Source organism: Aquarana catesbeiana, linkage group LG01 (assembly GCF_042186555.1).
Source record: "Aquarana catesbeiana isolate 2022-GZ linkage group LG01, ASM4218655v1, whole genome shotgun sequence".
NCBI classification, from domain to species: Eukaryota; Metazoa; Chordata; class Amphibia; order Anura; family Ranidae; genus Aquarana; species Aquarana catesbeiana.
Window position 1 is genome coordinate 598883984 of NC_133324.1, and position 24022 is coordinate 598908005.

Genomic DNA, 24022 nt, shown 5'->3' on the forward strand with positions numbered 1-24022 from the left:
TGCATCAGAGTGTCCCTCCTTGCATCAAAGAGTCCCCCTTGCATCAGAATGTCCCCCCTTGCATCAGAGTGTCCCCCCTTGCATCAGAGTGTCCCCCTTGCATCAGAGTGTCCCCCCTTGCATCAGAGAGCCCCCTTGCAACAGAAAGTCCCCCATCAGAGTGTCCCCCCTTGCATCAGAGTGTCCCTCCTTGCATCAGAGAGCCCCCCTTGCATCAGAGAGCCCCCCTTGCATCAGAGTGTCCCCCCTTGCATCAGAGAGTCCCCCATCAGAGTGTCCCCTCATGAATCAGAGAATCCCTCTTTGATCAGTGTCCCCCTTGCATCAGAGTGTCCCCCTTGCATCAGAGAGCCCCCCCCTGCAGCAGAGTGTCCCCCCTTGCAGCAGAGTGTCCCCCTTGCATCAGAGAGCCCCCCTTGCATCAGAGTGTGTCCCCTTTGCATCAGAGTGTCCCCCTTGCATCAGAGTGTCCCCCTCTCCTCCCCTTCCCACGTGTACTCACTCACAGCTCTCCAGAATGAAGGCAGCTTCTCGTACCTCTCTCCAGTCATGTGATAAGTGACAAGTGATAAGGGGAGAGAGGAAGAAAAGACTGCCAGCTGTCTATCTCCCCCTGCAGGCTGGAGAGAGCAGAAAGCCTAATCTAATCCTCACTCCAGCAAGTGTCGGCAGCTGCTCCTTGGTGACAGGAGTGAAATTATGATCACTCACTGTCAGTGAGGAGCGGCTCCAGGACTGCGCCTGACCAGTCCACTGAGCCATCAGCCCACCGGGAAAATCCCGGTAGTTTCAATGGCCAGTACATGCGGCTCAGGCGATGAAGTGATAGGCATGTCCTGAGGAAAAAACAAAAGTAAAAACATGGAAAAGAGAGAAGATTAAACATGGAAATACAATGTAGAGAAAACAGTGGACTTGTACTAACAAATCCCACCATTGAGTCATCTGCAGGTATGGTTCTGGGTGTGACCCCCACAATGGAGGAGACCCCCAGCCCCCACCTGATACCTTCTGGTATCCACAGCTGTATAAGATTGGCCTACGTGGGGAACGTGAACCAGCATGAAAGGGATCGGGAGGCTCATCCTCTGTCCACCGCACCTGATTAGATGCCATTGAGAAGGGGGGACTAATACAAAGAGCCCAAGAGTTCCAGTCCGGGGTAAGGGCAACAAGTCCAAGGCTCATGCAACCTGAACTGTAACTATGAGTGCAAACTGGGACCGGGCCTACCAAAGCTGGCTTTACACACCAAAGGGCGAAGGCTGCTGGTGAAAGCCATCAAGTGCACGGAGCAGGAGGCATAAAGCACCCTGCATGTAGTCCTTCAGTCCTGGGGGGTAGAAAGACTAGGAGATGAACCCGAAGCTGGGCGCCTTCGGCTTCTCTTGCGACTTTTGCATCCGGCTGGCATCCAAGGCTGAGGAAGCTGAACTGTGGGAAGGTCCAACGACCCTCTCCAATCCAGGAAATCAACAGGGTCCAGCTCCAAATCAGCCAGAAAGCTTGGGAGGTCATCTTTGGTGCCCAGAGTGACTTGGCATCCCTCTTTGGTAACCTGCAAGTAAAAGGGGAATCCCCAGCGGTAGGTGAGGCCTACCTCCTGAATCGCGGCCAATAGGAGGCAAAGCGCCCTACGCTGCATAAGGGTACGCCTGGAGAGATCTTGATAGAAGAAAAGGTGGGCCCCATCAAAATCAAAAAAAGGCCTCCTGCGCATCTTTTGCATGATGCCGTCTTTAAGAGTATGATTGTGTAATTTACAGATAATATCCCTCTGTTATTCACATCTTGGGATGGAGGTCTGAGCGCCCTGTGGGCCCGGTCAATTTCACTGGGGACCGTATCAGGTAGCTCCAATATTTCCCAGAAGATATAGGGATGATGTCCTTAGGGCCCGTAGCTTTAGGCAGACCGCGGAAGCGGATATTTGCCCGCCGGCTGCGGTTTTCAAAGTCATCCATCTGACATAGCAGGATTTCAATTTTCTGATCCTGTGCTGCACATCTATCTGAAAGCAGAGCTTTGGTGGGAAGTGACTCATCAAATCTCTGTTCCACGGTTTCTAATTTGTTTCCCAACTGAGTAGTGTCAGATTTAAGCTGAGCAATATCCTGCTGCAATGCTTTTTCTACCCTTTCAGCAAATCTCTATAAGTCCTCCTTGGTGGGGAGAGACCAAATGAGACGTTTTAGGTCTCCAACTCCCATAAGATCTGAGCCTCTGTCAGGGGAAGCCATGGAGCTTGGGGAGGCAGGAGGGGCAGAGCCGCTTACTGACCTCGTAGAGGGAATTGTGGACGCTGCAAGCTGAGGTAGCTGGGCTGCTTGGTGCGGTGAGGCTTCCTTCTCCTGCGCCATCTTGGAAGCCCTACTCCCTGCATGCCAGGTCTTGGGGAAGAACAATTCCAGCTGCCGGAACAATCAGTCCTCAGCGGCTGGGATAGCGTCCGGTGGCACTGTGACATAGCCGGAGCCCGCTGAGAGAGAAATCTCCCCTGGATGCTGCTGACTGGCTGCGGTGTATACGGAGCCGAGGAGACACACGTCCTCACTCCTCCATAGCCAGGACACGCCCCGACATATGTCTAGTTGAAGATCAAGTAAACCCTAACAATGAACTTGGTTTGGTTCTCTTTGGTCTGTTAACGTTTTATATCTCTGATAAGTAAAAAATACATGTTGATCATCTCAGAAATCTTGAGCTGATAACGATCAGTGCTTTCCTGTACTGTCTGCAATTACATTGTTCTGAGCTACCCCTAAGGACTAGAGAATCACATCCCTCTATGTTATGGACAATAGGAGAGTAGCAAGGTTCTGTAGCCCCAGCTTGTTTCTATAGTCCTGATACAGAAAGGAGAGTGAAAAATCTCACCCTAGGACGGGAAGTGTGCTACTGACAGAATCACCGGGTAAAAATAAAGGAAAAGAAACACAAAAAAAAAAAAATACAGCAACCACTTCTAAGGACTGATAAGCTGTAGTATATAAAATGTTTCTTCTTGCATTTAGCCACTCTAATCCTCAATTTGAACTTGTTTTGATTTTTTTGTTAATTGCTGCCACAGCTGGTTTGATGCCACTTCTGAGATAAGAGTGTACAGGAAATTTACCTGGAGGATGCTAGTTTATCATAAAGCGCTTTTCTCCAGGGAGAAAGTCTGGGCTTTGTCTAACACAAGTAGTGCTTGGTACAAAACATATCCTGAAAACTTGAATGGATCAATGGAAAAGTTCCAAATAATCACTAATTAAAATGTGTGAAAATCTTGACCCCGTAGAGACCTCACACAATGGCAAAGAGCCAGAGAGTGTGTCAACAAATTCCTATTCAGGCAAGAACCAACCTTTAGTTAACAAAGTGCTTGCGCCCGTCAATAAGAAAAAGGCTAAATGGTACAATTCTGTCATACCTTCCTTAGTTTTAAGGAAGACTGAAATTTTGGTTCTGCATTTTTGGTGGCCCAGTATGTATCTGATACTAACTAGAATAACAAAATCTGGGCATGATATTCATTTTTATGAATGTTGTTCTGCTGAATCAAGATATTAGAGTGTCTCAATTTATGTTCTGTGTTAGTTTTGCGCAGAGTAGGGGCCCTCATAATATGGATACCCAGAACAGGCATTCTCAATTAATTTATATATTTGCACTCCATTGTAAAGGAAATGCTAGTGTCAGGACCTAGATCAGAACCCCAGGACCTCTGCTGCGTCTGGCAGTAGCTACTTTTGCTGAGCTACCTGAGATGCTGGACTGCTCCCTGCCTGATCCCTTGGACAAACTTACTTTCTATCTTGTTTCTGGTGAACCTTGAACTCCTCTCATGAATTTCCTATTTAAGCCATGTTTTTGTACTTCCTGTTTGCCAGATTATTGTGCACTTCACCAGCCAATATCTTGCTTCTTGCACTTCTGCTGCTGTCCACATATTCATTACCATTTTGTCTTGTTCCTTGACTACTCTTTAGTTTGATCCCGAACTGAAACCATTTGTTACCGACCTTTGGCTTGTTCCTCATCTATGCTTCTGCTTGATCCCTACCTGCTACATCCGCTACTGCACCCAGCTTGCTTACCTCCTGATTGGGCGATCTTGAAGACATGGTATAAATAAAATTCCGGGAACAGGAAGAAAGCAGGAAAGAGGCCAGAAGGGCTGGGAAAGGATTCTTCAGAGAGGAACACCCATACATATAATAAACAGAATTCTTTATTTAGAAAAAACAAAACATTACACCCACAATAAATATAATGAGATATCACAATACCTCCACCATAAATTTAAAATTAATGATAACGTTATCATAAATAGGTGATCACCATGGACAACACCCCTCAGTCATACAAACATTCACTCACTATTGGCAGCTAATACTGCAAACTGAAGGAAAAAATAATTCGATGATAGGCTATAATAAGCTGAGTAAAAAATCATCAGTTCATGGAAAGCAATTTTGGTTAGTACACCAAATAATGCGGAGCCTGCCCTGATATAGTATCTCAAAAGGAGCAGATAAAAATATGAGCAGGGGGCTGTAGGAGTGATCTTGAATGATAATAAAGGTCCCCTGATGTGAGAACAATTATAGACGGTAGATAGACATGATGCAGCAGCACTATTGATTATGTGAGCTTTTTTGGTGAAGAGAGCAGATGAATGGGGGGGGGTAAAAAAAAGTCCTTTCCTTATCACAATCTGTGTAAGAAGGCTTCAATGGAAGCTTACTTCATTATCATAGCTGAAGCACATACTTACAGATATAAGGGTAGGTGGTATGTTGAGCACTCGCAAACAAAATATTCCTTTAGGGGTTCCAGCTAAGTATATCCAGATGTCAAGTGTTTAGAAGCTTACTGGTCCATGCAGGGTTAGTTAGCGGTTTCAACGGGACCGAACCGCTCAGCTCACAAGCAAATAACATTCACCGGCCGTACAACACTGAATATGGAGCCCACGTAATAGGGATCTCAGCACAAGCTTACCGGGCCTTGCGGGGGTAGTCAGCAATTCACCGGGAACGGACTGCTCCACTGACACGCAAAACCACACACCGGCCGTGTAGCACTGGAGGAGAAGCCCACGTGATAGAATTCCCGGCGGGAGCTTAATTCCCATCCACAATATGCTGATGCCCAGGTGTGTAAAGGATTGATAGTCCCAGTTAGGTTTTGGATCGCCTTCAAAATTAGTGGACACAAAGTCAATTCATTCGTAGAGTTATAAAATCAGCTCATCCATGAAGAGTGCTGGCTGTTTAGGCTGCAGTCATCAGTGGAAATCAATGCAGCCAGCCATGTTCATATCAAAATGGCTGCTCCCAGGACAGGAATAGTGGGAGATGAAGGGGTGAGAAGTCCGTGGTGGACACTGTAAAAACAGGGGCGTCTAGCTGACGCGTTTCTATCGGCAAGCGAAATTCATCAGAGTTAGATGTGTGTTGAGTTTCAGTCCATTAAATACTAGATCAATTGAACTAATTGGCTACAACAAACTCCATTCAGACTGCCCACATTTGTGATTTAACCCCAACCACTCAGGCTTACTGTGGAAACGTTCATTTTCCATACACAAAAATCTAATATGTTTTAACTCATGGCCTAGAATCAAGGGAACAAAGAAACAGATGATCCTTATAAAGAATAGTATATATTGGAACAAAGAAATATAGTAGAATAAGTAACCATCCAATTTGTTTTGTCTATAGATCTTGAAGACATGACCTAGTACTAGCAGGCAGCGAAAGTGAACTCCATCATCAGGAGCTCTGCTGAGAACTAGTTAGGTTTTACAGCCCATGTCACTTGCAAGGGGAATCTGCTTGTGTATTTATCCTGCTGTGAGCCTTTGCACTTGTATAGCCACTGGCCTCTGAGACTGACCACTGATCGTGACAGCTACTTTACATTCTGCAGTGCATCATGGCATAGAAAAATTTTAATAGATTGTCATTTGTAGTAGGTAGTTTTTTTGTCACAATAAAATTTTCAATGTTAGCAGTGTAGACAAAACAGCTACCTTCTTTCATCAAGTTTGGGATAGAAATGCTATATATCGGGGGTCGGCAACCTGTCGATCACGATCTACTTGTGGACCATTAAGAAAAGGGATATGGTTGGTAGTAGGCAAGTAAAGGCGCAAAATTGCTAGGCATTCCTATGTACCCATTATGTGAATAACAGGAGGTGATGATTGATAAAATCCATAAAAAGTCTGTATGGGAAAAGGAAGGGGACTCAATACAACGTTCTGAAAAGTTTTCAAAGTCCACACAAATGGCTGCCTTCCTGGAAGAGCTGAACCTAAGCCCCAACAATCTGCAGAAAGAACACAAGGAGAGGAGGCGCCTCTAAGTGCAGTATTAAAACCAGATTTATTTAAAAAACTCTGTGCAAAACACTCACATTTTGTAGAATAACATTAGGCATGTAATGTGACTAAAAGTCCAGGAGGAGAGGGGTCCGTCAGATCCGTCACAACTAGCGCTGAGTCCTGCTGTGCGTGCGGCTGTGCCTGAACACCGCTGAAGCCGGCCGCGGTGATGGAATTCCAGAGCGAGGCCTGGGACGCTGATGGAAGGCAGGCGCGGAGCTGTGACGTCACTGGAATGCGACGCGTTTCGTGAGCGTGCGGGCTACGATGGCACGGTAGCCGCGCTCCTTCATCAAAGCTACAGATGAAACGAGGAAGTGGTTTAAGAAGAGAATGGGGGCGGGGACTGGAGAGAGAAGGGGAGGAAGGAAGAGCGGATTGACAAGAACACAGGGAGGGAGGGGGGGGAGAGGAGGACGGAGAATAATGGCTATGTGTCTGGTTTATCCAAAGAAATGACAAGGTGTGTGTTAATATATAGAGAAGTATATGTGTAAATAAAATAAAATAAAGATGGATATTAGTAAGGATGAATTTAATTAGAGATAAAAATGAAATTAAATAAATAGTAAGTATGAGAAATGGAAAAAAAAAAAAAAATACTAATACTACAAAAATAAAAATGAAAGAGAGAGCAAAAAAGAAGAAAAATAGACGTGATACGTGATATGTCAGAGTAATTATAGGAGAATGATGATGATAATAATAGATGCTAATAGGGATAAATAAGATTAAATGGGGGTATTATTGTATCATGAGATGATAATTTAGGAAGAAGATATACGATATATATAAAAAAGAGAGAAGAATAATTTCTCGAGGTTATAAAAAACTGCTGATTAGCCCTAGATCACATATGTGTGATAAATTAAATGGGATAATGAGCATTACTGTAATAATTAAAAATTAGAAATTGAGATTATTAATACATCTATATACATATACACATATGTGCATATATGTGCACAGGTATGTATTCAGTCAGATGCATGCGCACGCATAAGCGGACCCACTACCGAGTGGCTCCCATGCATGCGCCGCTCATAACAATAACAACATTAAGGTAAAAAGAGAGGGGCCTATCCTTTTAAAAACAGAGGGAGCCCATGTATATAAAGATATACATGGGTTTTTTATGTTTCATTTTATAAAAAACACAATCAAAACACAAGAACAGAAGCAAAAACAAAAACAAAAAACAAGGACAAGGAACCCATCTGACCTTTAGAGGTCAGTGTGTGGTTATCATTAAAACAGCTTTCTCATTTAATTGTTGATGGTAAACAAGAGAATAAATAAAATAAGTATATTGAGGTATATATATTGTTGTGTTTACAAAATAGTTGCAATCTCAATACTTTCATTGATTCCTCCCGGCGCGAGTACATCTAGGGTATAGATCCAAAAAGTCTCACGTGCACAGAGCTTTTTGAATCTTTCAGCCGCCGGGAGAAACCTCGGGATCTGTTCAATGACCCACACTTACAGTCCCTCAGTAGAACCTTGGTGGGCCAAGGAAAAATGTCTTGGAACACTGTGAGGATCTGTTCCACCTTCTATGAGCCTTCTGTGTTCCCCAAATCTTTGTCTCAGGGGTCTAATTGTCCGGCCCACATACATTAGGCCACACGGACACATGAGGCCATAGACGACGAAATCGGATGAGCAATTGTAGAATTCCTTTAGCACAAAGGTTTTACCCTTAGTGGTAAAGGACTTCTGTCCATGCTGAATGAAGTTGCAAGTTTTGCATAAGGCCTTTCGGCACTGGTACATGCCTACTAGGGGGATCAACGTAGGTGCAGACAATACTGTTGGGATGGATTTGAACTTGCTGGGTGCAATCTTATTTTTAAGATTGGGAGCCCTGCGATAGATGACCTTGGGACGAGTTGGGAGTGATGTTTTTAGATGGGGGTCTTGATGTAGTATCCCCCAATGTTTTTCCAGAATCTTCTCCATACCTTTGTACTTATTATGAAAAGTGGTTATAAAATTGCTAGACCCATCATAAGTCGATGGATTGGTTTTGGGTTTTGATGGTTTACCTTGCAGGTAATAACTAAAGGCATCTTCCACCAGGGGTTTGGGGTATTTTTTGTCATGGAACTTTTTCTTGAGGGTTTCACTTAGTTCGATATAATCTGAATCCTTGGTGCAGTTCTGACGAAGCCGGCAGAACTGTCCTTTTGGAATATTTGTAACCCATTTGGGAAGATGACAACTGTTGAAGTGTAAATAGGAATTACCTGCTGTAGGCTTAGTATAGTTTTTAGAAGTAATGATGGAACCATCATGTCCTAATTCTAGGTCGAGAAAAGCAATGGTAGCCGGGTCAGTAACTGACGTAAAGGACAACCCATGAGGGTTGGTATTACAATGTTGAACAAAGGAGTTGATTAGGTCAATATCCCCGTCCCAGATGATGATTAGATCATCGATATATCTACCGAAAAATATGATGTTGGCCGCAAAGGGATTGTTTTTATAAATAAAATTATTTTCCCATAAACCCATTGCTAGGTTAGCGTAAGATGGTGCAAAGTTTGCCCCCATTGCTGTGCCCTGTATCTGTTGGTAATGCTCTCCATTAAAGGAGAAGTAGTTATGCGTCAAGCAAAACCTTGCTGCTTGCACAACAAACTCCGCTTGGCGCATGTTGATCAGGGGATCTGCGGATAGGAAATGCTCCAGTGCCATCAGTCCAAAGTCATGTGGAATGGAGGTATACAGTGAGCATACGTCTAGTGAGAGCCAGATGTAAGTAGGCTCCCACTTATATAGGGACAACATTTCCATAAGGTGAGTACCATCCCAAATGTACGATTGTAACTGGGCAACTATGGGTTGTAGAAATTGGTCAATATATAGACTAAAGCCCGTGGTGACACTCTCCATGGCTGCCACGATAGGTCTGCCTGGGGGATCCTCTAAGCTTTTATGAATCTTAGGTAGGTGGTAAAAATAGGGTACCTGGTGGAAAGTCTTATGCAAAAAAGACTTCTCAGTTTTGGAGATAATACCTTTTTGCAAGGCAGTAGAAATCAGTTGGTCAGCTTCCATGGCATATTCGGTAGTGGGGTCCTTAGAAAGTTTGACGTATGTCCTGTTATCTGAAAGTAACCTGTATGATTCCTTAAGATAATCTGCTTTATTCTGTAATACAATACCCCCTCCCTTATCGGCAGATTTTATTACCAAATCCTCTCTATGGATGATTTGATCAAGAGCTTTAATTTCTGAGGGGGATAAGTTGTTGGACTTGGAGGCCGAGGATGATTCGCACAGTTTCTGTAAGTCTGAAAAAACAATTCTATAGAATGCTTCTATATAAGGGCCCTTAGATTGTGTAGGAAAAAATATTGACTTAGGTTTTAATGAGGTATGGATAATTGGAGGGGATGTTGCAAGATGCTGAGTCAGTATGCGAAGTAATGCGTCATCACTATCAAATACGTCAGAACTATCAGCATCTGAAGGGAGTTCAGGGCTGAGTTCAGGTGGTGCTATAGTGGAACTGATCTGGGAATCGGGGTTGCGTAGGGTGTTGGCTGATTTCTCGGATTGGATATGAAAGTGCCTTTTTAGAGTAAGATTACGTACATAAGCATTTAAATCTTTAAAAAGAACAAAAGGGTTTGGTTTGTTAGTTGGTGCAAAATTGAGTCCTCGACCGAGAAGGGATAAGTCTGCCTGAGATAGCGTATGTGAGGATAGGTTGAATATTTTTATAGTTTGGGGTATTTCAGTATGTTTGTCTGATTTTCTCTTTTGTCCCCCTCTGCATCCTCTTCTATGAGTTTTCTTTTTCGGGAGGTTTGTGCAAGAGGAGGACTGGGCACTAAAAAAGGAACAATAGAAGATGGTGTGGTACTGGAGGAGGGTGCAGATGGGGGACCACAAGAGATTGGGTTGTTCGAGGTAGGTAATATCTCAATTTGAGAAGATTCTGGTTTAGTGGAGGTAGGTGAATTCACTGGGTTAGAGGTGGGAAAAGAACCACTAGACTTGTTTTGAACCTCAATGGGAGCAACTGGAACACTGGGGCCAGAGAAAGTGAATGGAGTCGGGATTTGCGGGTTAGGGGGCCTATTATAGAATTGGTGTAGAGCACGGATGAGTTCATCATTTTTGTTATTATCGCCATTGTGGGAATGACGAGGCAATAGGTTGGAAAGCTGTGGGTGACGACTATTCCGCTGCTGTATATTGGGAATTCTATCGTTTGAAAAACGAATACTCATAAGAGGTATAGGGGGGTGACTGAGGGGTACGGGGTCCTGCCTAGTATGGCTTAGGGAATGAGAATTAGTGTGAGTGGGAGGTGTATAAGGCGTATTCTTTTTGTTCCATGAAAAGATCCTATTTAAGTTATAATCATCCAGGTCACGTTTCAATTTCCCCATTTTTTTGTGTATGAAATTATCCTCATCTTTTTGTGTTTTCTCTTTTAATATCTCTAACCATGACGAAGGAATCTCAGTTGAGGATCTAGATATCTCTTCAATGAGGGAATTGGTTAGCCGAGTTAAATTTGTCCGTACGGTGAGAGATGAGTGTTCCCATCCACTTCGTGGTGCAGAATTCTGCAATGCTAGCCCATTCCTTTTTTAACTCTTCACTCAGGTAGAGGGGACAATCCTTCATCACACGCAGGCCTCTAGGGGAAACTTTTAGGTCAATGTATTGTTGTAGAAAGAATTTGTCCCACCAATGAAAGTTGGTGGTGCAAATCAATCTCTCTAATTGTTTGAATTTGCCACAGAGGCTCTGACGTGTCCTACCTTGCAATTTGATCGTGTCAGAAAAATGAACTGCAGAGGATATTGTTGCAAATATTGCATTGATAGTCGCATATTTTTTTGCAGTTATATTGGAAATAATATCCATATGTACAGATGGTATTAGCGTGATGGGAATATGGAAATAGGGGACCAGTGTGTGGTACGATTTAAGTTTAGATAAACGATTAGTAATGTACAATGTTCGAAGTGCATGAAATGAATTGAATTAGTACAAAGAAAAAATAATAAATAAAATAAAAAGAATAACAAGCATAAACCATTAGGACATCAGGTATTTTTTAACATCGGGTATTTTGACAGGATACTAGCATGCAGCACAATTGGTTTCAAGAAATTTCACTGTAGGCAAGTAAAGGCGCAAAATTGCTAGGCATTCCTATGTACCCATTATGTGAATAACAGGAGGTGATGATTGATAAAATCCATAAAAAGTCTGTATGGGAAAAGGAAGGGGACTCAATACAACGTTCTGAAAAGTTTTCAAAGTCCACACAAATGGCTGCCTTCCTGGAAGAGCTGAACCTAAGCCCCAACAATCTGCAGAAAGAACACAAGGAGAGGAGGCGCCTCTAAGTGCAGTATTAAAACCAGATTTATTAAAAAAACTCTGTGCAAAACACTCACATTTTGTAGAATAACATTAGGCATGTAATGTGACTAAAAGTCCAGGAGGAGAGGGGTCCGTCAGATCCGTCACAACTAGCGCTGAGTCCTGCTGTGCGTGCGGCTGTGCCTGAACACCGCTGAAGCCGGCCGCGGTGATGGAGTTCCAGAGCGAGGCCTGGGACGCTGATGGAAGGCAGGCGCGGAGCTGTGACGTCACTGGAATGCGACGCGTTTCGTGAGCGTGCGGGCTACGATGGCACGGTAGCCGCGCTCCTTCATCAAAGCTACAGATGAAACGAGGAAGTGGTTTAAGAAGAGAATGGGGGCGGGGACTGGAGAGAGAAGGGGAGGAAGGAAGAGCGGATTGACAAGAACACAGGGAGGGAGGGGGGGGAGAGGAGGACGGAGAATAATGGCTATGTGTCTGGTTTATCCAAAGAAATGACAAGGTGTGTGTTAATATATAGAGAAGTATATGTGTAAATAAAATAAAATAAAGATGGATATTAGTAAGGATGAATTTAATTAGAGATAAAAATGAAATTAAATAAATAGTAAGTATGAGAAATGGAAAAAAAAAAAAAAAAATACTAATACTACAAAAATAAAAATGAAAGAGAGAGCAAAAAAGAAGAAAAATAGACGTGATACGTGATACGTCAGAGTAATTATAGGAGAATGATGATGATAATAATAGATGCTAATAGGGATAAATAAGATTAAATGGGGGTATTATTGTATCATGAGATGATAATTTAGGAAGAAGATATACGATATATATAAAAAAGAGAGAAGAATAATTTCTCGAGGTCATAAAAAACTGCTGATTAGCCCTAGATCACATATGTGTGATAAATTAAATGGGATAATGAGCATTACTGTAATAATTAAAAATTAGAAATTGAGATTATTAATACATCTATATACATATACACATATGTGCATATATGTGCACAGGTATGTATTCAGTCAGATGCATGCGCACGCATAAGCGGACCCACTACAGAGTGGCTCCCATGCATGCGCCGCTCATAACAATAACAACATTAAGGTAAAAAGAGAGGGGCCTATCCTTTTAAAAACAGAGGGAGCCCATGTATATAAAGATATACATGGGTTTTTTTATGTTTCATTTTATAAAAAACACAATCAAAACACAAGAACAGAAGCAAAAACAAAAACAAAAAACAAGGACAAGGAACCCATCTGACCTTTAGAGGTCAGTGTGTGGTTATCATTAAAACAGCTTTCTCATTTAATTGTTGATGGTAAACAAGAGAATAAATAAAATAAGTATATTGAGGTATATATATTGTTGTGTTTACAAAATAGTTGCAATCTCAATACTTTCATTGATTCCTCCCGGCGCGAGTACATCTAGGGTATAGATCCAAAAAGTCTCACGTGCACAGAGCTTTTTGAATCTTTCAGCCGCCGGGAGAAACCTCGGGATCTGTTCAATGACCCACACTTTCAGTCCCTCAGTAGAACCTTGGTGGGCCAAGGAAAAATGTCTTGGAACACTGTGAGGATCTGTTCCACCTTCTATGAGCCTTCTGTGTTCCCCAAATCTTTGTCTCAGGGGTCTAATTGTCCGGCCCACATACATTAGGCCACACGGACACATGAGGCCATAGACGACGAAATCGGATGAACAATTGTAGAATTCCTTTAGCACAAAGGTTTTACCCTTAGTGGTAAAGGACTTCTGTCCATGCTGAATGAAGTTGCAAGTTTTGCATAAGGCCTTTCGGCACTGGTACATGCCTACTAGGGGGATCAACGTAGGTGCAGACAATACTGTTGGGATGGATTTGAACTTGCTGGGTGCAATCTTATTTTTAAGATTGGGAGCCCTGCAATAGATGACCTTGGGACGAGTTGGGAGTGATGTTTTTAGATGGGGGTCTTGATGTAGTATCCCCCAATGTTTTTCCAGAATCTTCTCCATACCTTTGTACTTATTATGAAAAGTGGTTATAAAATTGCTAGACCCATCATAAGTCGATGGATTGGTTTTGGGTTTTGATGGTTTACCTTGCAGGTAATAACTAAAGGCATCTTCCACCAGGGGTTTGGGGTATTTTTTGTCATGGAACTTTTTCTTGAGGGTTTCACTTAGTTCGATATAATCTGAATCCTTGGTACAGTTCTGACGAAGCCGGTAAAACCTTTGTGCTAAAGGAATTCTACAATTGTTCATCCGATTTCGTCGTCTATGGCCTCATGTGTCCGTGTGGCCTAATGTATGTGGGCCGGACAATTAGACCCCTGAGACAAAGATTTGGGGAACACAGAAGGCTCATAGAAGGTGGAACAGATCCTCACAGTGTTCCAAGACATTTTTCCTTGGCCCACCAAGGTTCTACTGAGGGACTGAAAGTGTGGGTCATTGAACAGATCCCGAGGTTTCTCCCGGCGGCTGAAAGATTCAAAAAGCTCTGTGCACGTGAGACTTTTTGGATCTATACCCTAGATGTACTCGCGCCGGGAGGAATCAATGAAAGTATTGAGATTGCAACTATTTTGTAAACACAACAATATATATACCTCAATATACTTATTTTATTTATTCTCTTGTTTACCATCAACAATTAAATGAGAAAGCTGTTTTAATGATAACCACACACTGACCTCTAAAGGTCAGATGGGTTCCTTGTCCTTGTTTTTTGTTTTTGTTTTTGCTTCTGTTCTTGTGTTTTGATTGTGTTTTTTATAAAATGAAACATAAAAAAACCCATGTATATCTTTATATACATGGGCTCCCTCTGTTTTTAAAAGGATAGGCCCCTCTCTTTTTACCTTAATGTTGTTATTGTTATGAGCGGCGCATGCATGGGAGCCACTCTGTAGTGGGTCCGCTTATGCGTGCGCATGCATCTGACTGAATACATACCTGTGCACATATATGCACATATGTGTATATGTATATAGATGTATTAATAATCTCAATTTCTAATTTTTAATTATTACAGTAATGCTCATTATCCCATTTAATTTATCACACATATGTGATCTAGGGCTAATCAGCAGTTTTTTATGACCTCGAGAAATTATTCTTCTCTCTTTTTTATATATATCGTATATCTTCTTCCTAAATTATCATCTCATGATACAATAATACCCCCATTTAATCTTATTTATCCCTATTAGCATCTATTATTATCATCATCATTCTCCTATAATTACTCTGACGTATCACGTATCACGTCTATTTTTCTTCTTTTTTGCTCTCTCTTTCATTTTTATTTTTGTAGTATTAGTATTTTTTTTTTTTTTTTTCCATTTCTCATACTTACTATTTATTTAATTTCATTTTTATCTCTAATTAAATTCATCCTTACTAATATCCATCTTTATTTTATTTTATTTACACATATACTTCTCTATATATTAACACACACCTTGTCATTTCTTTGGATAAACCAGACACATAGCCATTATTCTCCGTCCTCCTCTCCCCCCCCTCCCTCCCTGTGTTCTTGCCAATCCGCTCTTCCTTCCTCCCCTTCTCTCTCCAGTCCCCGCCCCCATTCTCTTCTTAAACCACTTCCTCGTTTCATCTGTAGCTTTGATGAAGGAGCGCGGCTACCGTGCCATCGTAGCCCGCACGCTCACGAAACGCGTCGCATTCCAGTGACGTCACAGCTCCGCGCCTGCCTTCCATCAGCGTCCCAGGCCTCGCTCTGGAACTCCATCACCGCGGCCAGCTTCAGCGGTGTTCAGGCACAGCCGCACGCACAGCAGGACTCAGCGCTAGTTGTGACGGATCTGACGGACCCCTCTCCTCCTGGACTTTTAGTCACATTACATGCCTAATGTTATTCTACAAAATGTGAGTGTTTTGCACAGAGTTTTATAAATAAATCTGGTTTTAATACTGCACTTAGAGGCGCCTCCTCTCCTTGTGTTCTTTCTGCAGATTGTTGGGGCTTAGGTTCAGCTCTTCCAGGAAGGCAGCCATTTGTGTGGACTTTGAAAACTTTTCAGAACGTTGTATTGAGTCCCCTTCCTTTTCCCATACAGACTTTTTATGGATTTTATCAATCATCACCTCCTGTTATTCACATAATGGGTACATAGGAATGCCTAGCAATTTTGCGCCTTTACTTGCCTACAGTGAAATTTCTTGAAACCAATTGTGCTGCATGCTAGTATCCTGTCAAAATACCCGATGTTAAAAAATACCTGATGTCCTAATGGTTTATGCTTGTTATTCTTTTTATTTTATTTATTATTTTTTCTTTGTACTAATTCAATTCATTTCATGCACTTCGAACATTGTACATTACTAATCGTTTATCTAAACTTAAATCGTACCACACACTGGTCCCCTATTTCCATATTCCCATCACGCTAATACCTCCTGTACATCTGGATATTATTTCCAATATAACTGCAAAAAAATATGCGACTATCAATGCAATATTTGCAACAATATCCTCTGCAGTTCATTTTTCTGACACGATCAAATTGCAAGGTAGGACACGTCAGAGCCTCTGTGGCAAATTCAAACAATTAGAGAGATTGATTTGCACCACCAACTTTCATTGGTGGGACAAATTCTTTCTACAACAATACATTGACCTAAAAGTTTCCCCTAGAGGCCTGCGTGTGATGAAGGATTGTCCCCTCTACCTGAGTGAAGAGTTAAAAAAGGAATGGGCTAGCATTGCAGAATTCTGCACCACGAAGTGGATGGGAACACTCATCTCTCACCGTACGGACAAATTTAACTCGGCTAACCAATTCCCTCATTGAAGAGATATCTAGATCCTCAACTGAGATTCCTTCGTCATGGTTAGAGATATTAAAAGAGAAAACACAAAAAGATGAGGATAATTTCATACACAAAAAAATGGGGAAATTGAAACGTGACCTGGATGATTATAACTTAAATAGGATCTTTTCATGGAACAAAAAGAATATGCCTTATACACCTCCCACTCACACTAATTCTCATTCCCTAAGCCATACTAGGCAGGACCCCGTACCCCTCAGTCACCCCCCTATACCTCTTATGAGTATTCGTTTTTCAAACGATAGAATTCCCAATATACAGCAGCGGAATAGTCGTCACCCACAGCTTTCCAACCTATTGCCTCGTCATTCCCACAATGGCGATAATAACAAAAATGATGAACTCATCCGTGCTCTACACCAATTCTATAATAGGCCCCCTAACCCGCAAATCCCGACTCCATTCACTTTCTCTGGCCCCAGTGTTCCAGTTGCTCCCATTGAGGTTCAAAACAAGTCTAGTGGTTCTTTTCCCACCTCTAACCCAGTGAATTCACCTACCTCCACTAAACCAGAATCTTCTCAAATTGAGATATTACCTACCTCGAACAACCCAATCTCTTGTGGTCCCCCATCTGCACCCTCCTCCAGTACCACACCATCTTCTATTGTTCCTTTTTTAGTGCCCAGTCCTCCTCTTGCACAAACCTCCCGAAAAAGAAAACTCATAGAAGAGGATGCAGAGGGGGACAAAAGAGAAAATCAGACAAACATACTGAAATACCCCAAACTATAAAAATATTCAACCTATCCTCACATACGCTATCTCAGGCAGACTTATCCCTTCTCGGTCGAGGACTCAATTTTGCACCAACTAACAAACCAAACCCTTTTGTTCTTTTTAAAGATTTAAATGCTTATGTACGTAATCTTACTCTAAAAAGGCACTTTCATATCCAATCCGAGAAATCAGCCAACACCCTACGCAACCCCGATTCCCAGATCAGTTCCACTATAGCACCACCTGAACTCAGCCCTGAACTCCCTTCAGATGCTGATAGTTCTGACGTATTTGATAGTGATGACGCATTACTTCGCATACTGACTCAGCATCTTGCAACATCCCCTCCAATTATCCATACCTCATTAAAACCTAAGTCAATATTTTTTCCTACACAATCTAAGGGCCCTTATATAGAAGCATTCTATAGAATTGTTTTTTCAGACTTACAGAAACTGTGCGAATCATCCTCGGCCTCCAAGTCCAACAACTTATCCCCCTCAGAAATTAAAGCTCTTGATCAAATCATCCATAGAGAGGATTTGGTAATAAAATCTGCCGATAAGGGAGGGGGTATTGTATTACAGAATAAAGCAGATTATCTTAAGGAATCATACAGGTTACTTTCAGATAACAGGACATACGTCAAACTTTCTAAGGACCCCACTACCGAATATGCCATGGAAGCTGACCAACTGATTTCTACTGCCTTGCAAAAAGGTATTATCTCCAAAACTGAGAAGTCTTTTTTGCATAAGACTTTCCACCAGGTACCCTATTTTTACCACCTACCTAAGATTCATAAAAGCTTAGAGGATCCCCCAGGCAGACCTATCGTGGCAGCCATGGAGAGTGTCACCACGGGCTTTAGTCTATATATTGACCAATTTCTACAACCCATAGTTGCCCAGTTACAATCGTACATTTGGGATGGTACTCACCTTATGGAAATGTTGTCCCTATATAAGTGGGAGCCTACTTACATCTGGCTCTCACTAGACGTATGCTCACTGTATACCTCCATTCCACATGACTTTGGACTGATGGCACTGGAGCATTTCCTATCCGCAGATCCCCTGATCAACATTCGCCAAGCGGAGTTTGTTGTGCAAGCAGCAAGGTTTTGCTTGACGCATAACTACTTCTCCTTTAATGGAGAGCATTACCAACAGATACAGGGCACAGCAATGGGGGCAAACTTTGCACCATCTTACGCTAACCTAGCGATGGGTTTATGGGAAAATAATTTTATTTATAAAAACAATCCCTTTGCGGCCAACATCATATTTTTCGGTAGATATATCGATGATCTAATCATCATCTGGGACGGGGATATTGACCTAATCAACTCCTTTGTTCAACATTGTAATACCAACCCTCATGGGTTGTCCTTTACGTCAGTTACTGACCCGGCTACCATTGCTTTTCTCGACCTAGAATTAGGACATGATGGTTCCATCATTACTTCTAAAAACTATACTAAGCCTACAGCAGGTAATTCCTATTTACACTTCAACAGTTGTCATCTTCCCAAATGGGTTACAAATATTCCAAAAGGACAGTTCTGCCGGCTTCGTCAGAACTGCACCAAGGATTCAGATTATATCGAACTAAGTGAAACCCTCAAGAAAAAGTTCCATGACAAAAAATACCCCAAACCCCTGGTGGAAGATGCCTTTAGTTATTACCTGCAAGGTAAACCATCAAAACCCAAAACCAATCCATCGACTTATGATGGGTCTAGCAATTTTATAACCACTTTTCATAATAAGTACAAAGGTATGGAGAAGATTCTGGAAAAACATTGGGGGATACCACATCAAGACCCCCATCTAAAAACATCACTCCCAACTCGTCCCAAGGTCATCTATCGCAGGGCTCCCAATCTTAAAAATAAGATTGCACCCAGCAAGTTCAAATCCATCCCAACAGTATTGTCTGCACCTACGTTGATCCCCCTAGTAGGCATGTACCAGTGCCGAAAGGCCTTATGCAAAACTTGCAACTTCATTCAGCATGGACAGAAGTCCTTTACCACTAAGGGTAAAACCTTTGTGCTAAAGGAATTCTACAATTGTTCATCCGATTTCGTCGTCTATGGCCTCATGTGTCCGTGTGGCCTAATGTATGTGGGCCGGACAATTAGACCCCTGAGACAAAGATTTGGGGAACACAGAAGGCTCATAGAAGGTGGAACAGATCCTCACAGTGTTCCAAGACATTTTTCCTTGGCCCACCAAGGTTCTACTGAGGGACTGAAAGTGTGGGTCATTGAACAGATCCCGAGGTTTCTCCCGGCGGCTGAAAGATTCAAAAAGCTCTGTGCACGTGAGACTTTTTGGATCTATACCCTAGATGTACTCGCGCTGGGAGGAATCAATGAAAGTATTGAGATTGCAACTATTTTGTAAACACAACAATATATATACCTCAATATACTTATTTTATTTATTCTCTTGTTTACCATCAACAATTAAATGAGAAAGCTGTTTTAATGATAACCACACACTGACCTCTAAAGGTCAGATGGGTTCCTTGTCCTTGTTTTTTGTTTTTGTTTTTGCTTCTGTTCTTGTGTTTTGATTGTGTTTTTTATAAAATGAAACATAAAAAAACCCATGTATATCTTTATATACATGGGCTCCCTCTGTTTTTAAAAGGATAGGCCCCTCTCTTTTTACCTTAATGTTGTTATTGTTATGAGCGGCGCATGCATGGGAGCCACTCGGTAGTGGGTCCGCTTATGCGTGCGCATGCATCTGACTGAATACATACCTGTGCACATATATGCACATATGTGTATATGTATATAGATGTATTAATAATCTCAATTTCTAATTTTTAATTATTACAGTAATGCTCATTATCCCATTTAATTTATCACACATATGTGATCTAGGGCTAATCAGCAGTTTTTTATGACCTCGAGAAATTATTCTTCTCTCTTTTTTATATATATCGTATATCTTCTTCCTAAATTATCATCTCATGATACAATAATACCCCCATTTAATCTTATTTATCCCTATTAGCATCTATTATTATCATCATCATTCTCCTATAATTACTCTGACGTATCACGTATCACGTCTATTTTTCTTCTTTTTTGCTCTCTCTTTCATTTTTATTTTTGTAGTATTAGTATTTTTTTTTTTTTTTTTCCATTTCTCATACTTACTATTTATTTAATTTCATTTTTATCTCTAATTAAATTCATCCTTACTAATATCCATCTTTATTTTATTTTATTTACACATATACTTCTCTATATATTAACACACACCTTGTCATTTCTTTGGATAAACCAGACACATAGCCATTATTCTCCGTCCTCCTTTCCCCCCCCTCCCTCCCTGTGTTCTTGTCAATCCGCTCTTCCTTCCTCCCCTTCTCTCTCCAGTCCCCGCCCCCATTCTCTTCTTAAACCACTTCCTCGTTTCATCTGTAGCTTTGATGAAGGAGCGCGGCTACCGTGCCATCGTAGCCCGCACGCTCACGAAACGCGTCGCATTCCAGTGACGTCACAGCTCCGCGCCTGCCTTCCATCAGCGTCCCAGGCCTCGCTCTGGAACTCCATCACCGCGGCCGGCTTCAGCGGTGTTCAGGCACAGCCGCACGCACAGCAGGACTCAGCGCTAGTTGTGACGGATCTGACGGACCCCTCTCCTCCTGGACTTTTAGTCACATTACATGCCTAATGTTATTCTACAAAATGTGAGTGTTTTGCACAGAGTTTTTTTAATAAATCTGGTTTTAATACTGCACTTAGAGGCGCCTCCTCTCCTTGTGTTCTTTCTGCATATGGTTGGTAGTACCCTGTAGAGCACCTCCATCCCCATTAACATACAAATACAGAGTTTTGCCTATTGGGACTTTAGATGAAGCGCCACACAGTCAGTAATAAAAACATAGTATAGATTTATTGAATATGCCAGCAATAGGACTGGGAAAAATGTCAAAAAGCCAAACAGTTGGCCCAAATGTACCTATCCATTACATAGTTACATGCAGTCATTAAATAATCCATAGTAGGTGTTTCATAGCATCTATGGTGACCCAACATGTTTCATGAGTTCAGTCTCACTCTTCAGGAGTTGATACATGGATATGATCTATAAAGTAAAATAGTAACAGGAAATAACATAGTAAAGAACATGGAAATATGTCAAATAAATTGAGTTGTAGGAATCAAACTGAGGGATCCATACTCACAAAGATGCAGGGTGCTGCGGGCCAAAGTCGCACCAGCGGGTGCTGGTGACGTCTCACCTTGGAGCTGTGGGTAAAGGATCCAATGATGGGCCAGCAGAGCAAAAACAGGCAGATGGAAAACAAGCAAACAAAACCGTCCAGCATGGCCTGCCAGGATGGTGGCTAGAAAAGCGAATCCACATGTGAGATTAAGTATAAGTGTTATATAGTATAAAGTGCAACTTGGTGGAGCAGTGACACCAGTGCCTGGGAATACCCCAATATGCAAGGTCAAAACAGGTTTAAAAAGTAAAAGTATGTGGGGGGCAGGAGGCGGAGCCTAGCAGAGCAGACATGCATTGTTAGAGCTCCACACCGCTGAGGAGATAAGAGAAGGACAAAGCGGAGCCTGCAGGCTCAAAAGGTATCCATTTGAACATTTTTGCCCCAGGGAACAAACTGTGAAAGTTTGGGCAGGAAATATGGTACTGGGAGGAAACCGTGGCAGAAATAAAAATCACCTCACAAAGAGCTCACAGGCACTCACTGCAGCTGAAGCAGCTCCAGTCACCTCACAAGATACAGCATCAGGGCGCTCTCACAGACAAAAAATGTCACAGCAAGACTCTCCATTTGAGTCAGATACAGAACAAAGCCTCTCACAAACTTCTCCACAAGCCTCCTCAGTATCCCCAGTAATATTATTACAATTTGAAAAGATGCTTCATAAGGCTTTAAAACAAACCTCAGACCAAATAACAAAAAGCCTAACCAAAGAAATAAGAGAGCTGGGAAACCGCACCGCAGCCTTAGAAATAAAAATGGATGAAATTGAAATTACAACCCAAGAAAATATAACAGAATTGGAACAATTAAAAAAAGAGAATTTAATACTTCAAACTAAGCTCGAAGATTACGAAAATAGAGCCAGACGTTCAAACTTGCGCATAAGGGGAATACCTGAAACTGTGACAGACCTGCAATCTACTATTACTGCTCTATTACAAGAACTAAAGCCAGATATCCCTATTGAACGTTTAGAACTGGACAGAGTACACAGAGCCCTCACAGCCAAAAAGAAAGATGGACCCCCACGTGATATAATCACAAAATTTCATTATTACAGAACGAAAGAACAAATACTAATTGCTGCAAGAGAAAAAAAAGAACTTAATTTTCAAGGACACAATTATCAAATTTTTGCTGACCTATCCCAACTTACTATTACTAAAAGACGATCCATGAAACCCCAACTAATGGAACTGCAACGCCACAACATTATGTATCAATGGGGCTTCCCCTTTTCAGTCAGATTTAACTACCAAGGTACAATTTACAGAAGCAGATCAGCAGATGAACTACAACAAACCCTTTTAAAATTAAATCTGACAGAACCCACAAGCAGCAACACTCCCACATGCAGAAGAATGGCGTCATCTTCACCTTCAGGCAGCACCCAGAAAATTTCAGAACAAAATGGGAATCATCATTCTCACAAAAGAGGCCGTTATGCCACATCATCCATGGACCAAGAAGATTCAATGGACTGACATCCTAATTCCTGATATCTCTTCATTTATTATACTAAGAGATGGTTCTCTATAAAAAACCTATATTTATAACTGAATGTAACTGCATTCTGATAGTCACACACTGTATGGGATCATGTTACATTCCAGTTATATTTCTTATTACTTCTGATTCATATAGCCTTAGAATATATAAGTGAAATAAGGAAATTCTTGTTCAGTTATATATTATCAGGTAATAACAATAGATTTATTACTTTTTAGGACAAATATGTTCAATAATCCAGAAGTAATGGAAGCTTTTTCTTTCTTTTCTTAAAACAAATATATTATTACCTAACTAGTTCCTAGAATTATGTTTTTGTTTATTCTAATCTGAAGCAATACAACCTCAATTTTATGAGTTAACATATCTAAACAGTTACATATGAATAAAATATGTAATTGTTTACTCTAAAAGGGTTAAAATCCCAAAATAATTCAAACTATCTTCATCAATACCAAAGTTATTAACAGTACCTTTCTAACTGAATTATTTAGCCTAGGGCAAGACTAACCATATACAACCACCCTGGAATAAATAATTTCAACAAAAACTATATTCTGCACTCCAATTAATGAAACATCATTTTGATGTCTTTTGACATAGCACTTCTCTCCTGTAAGCGGAAGATCCGTGTACCCCCATTAGCCCTCCTCATTCTCCCAACCATATTATGTGGGAGTGTGACGAAGGCACTTATTCCCCTGAGAGAGATATTTATTCTCTTTCACGGGTAAATTGTGATTACTTGCAAAAAATAATTTATACAATGTATCATCTAATCTCATATGTTTTTTGTTTACTCTTTACTCCAGAATTCACTGGTTTCTTTTCTATCTATTCATCTCTTCAGTCCACACAGGTTGATCTGCGCAGTCAGCTCTGCATAACAAAAAGTAAGTCAAAACTATTTGATCTATTGCCATGGCACCACTGAATATACTTCCCCTG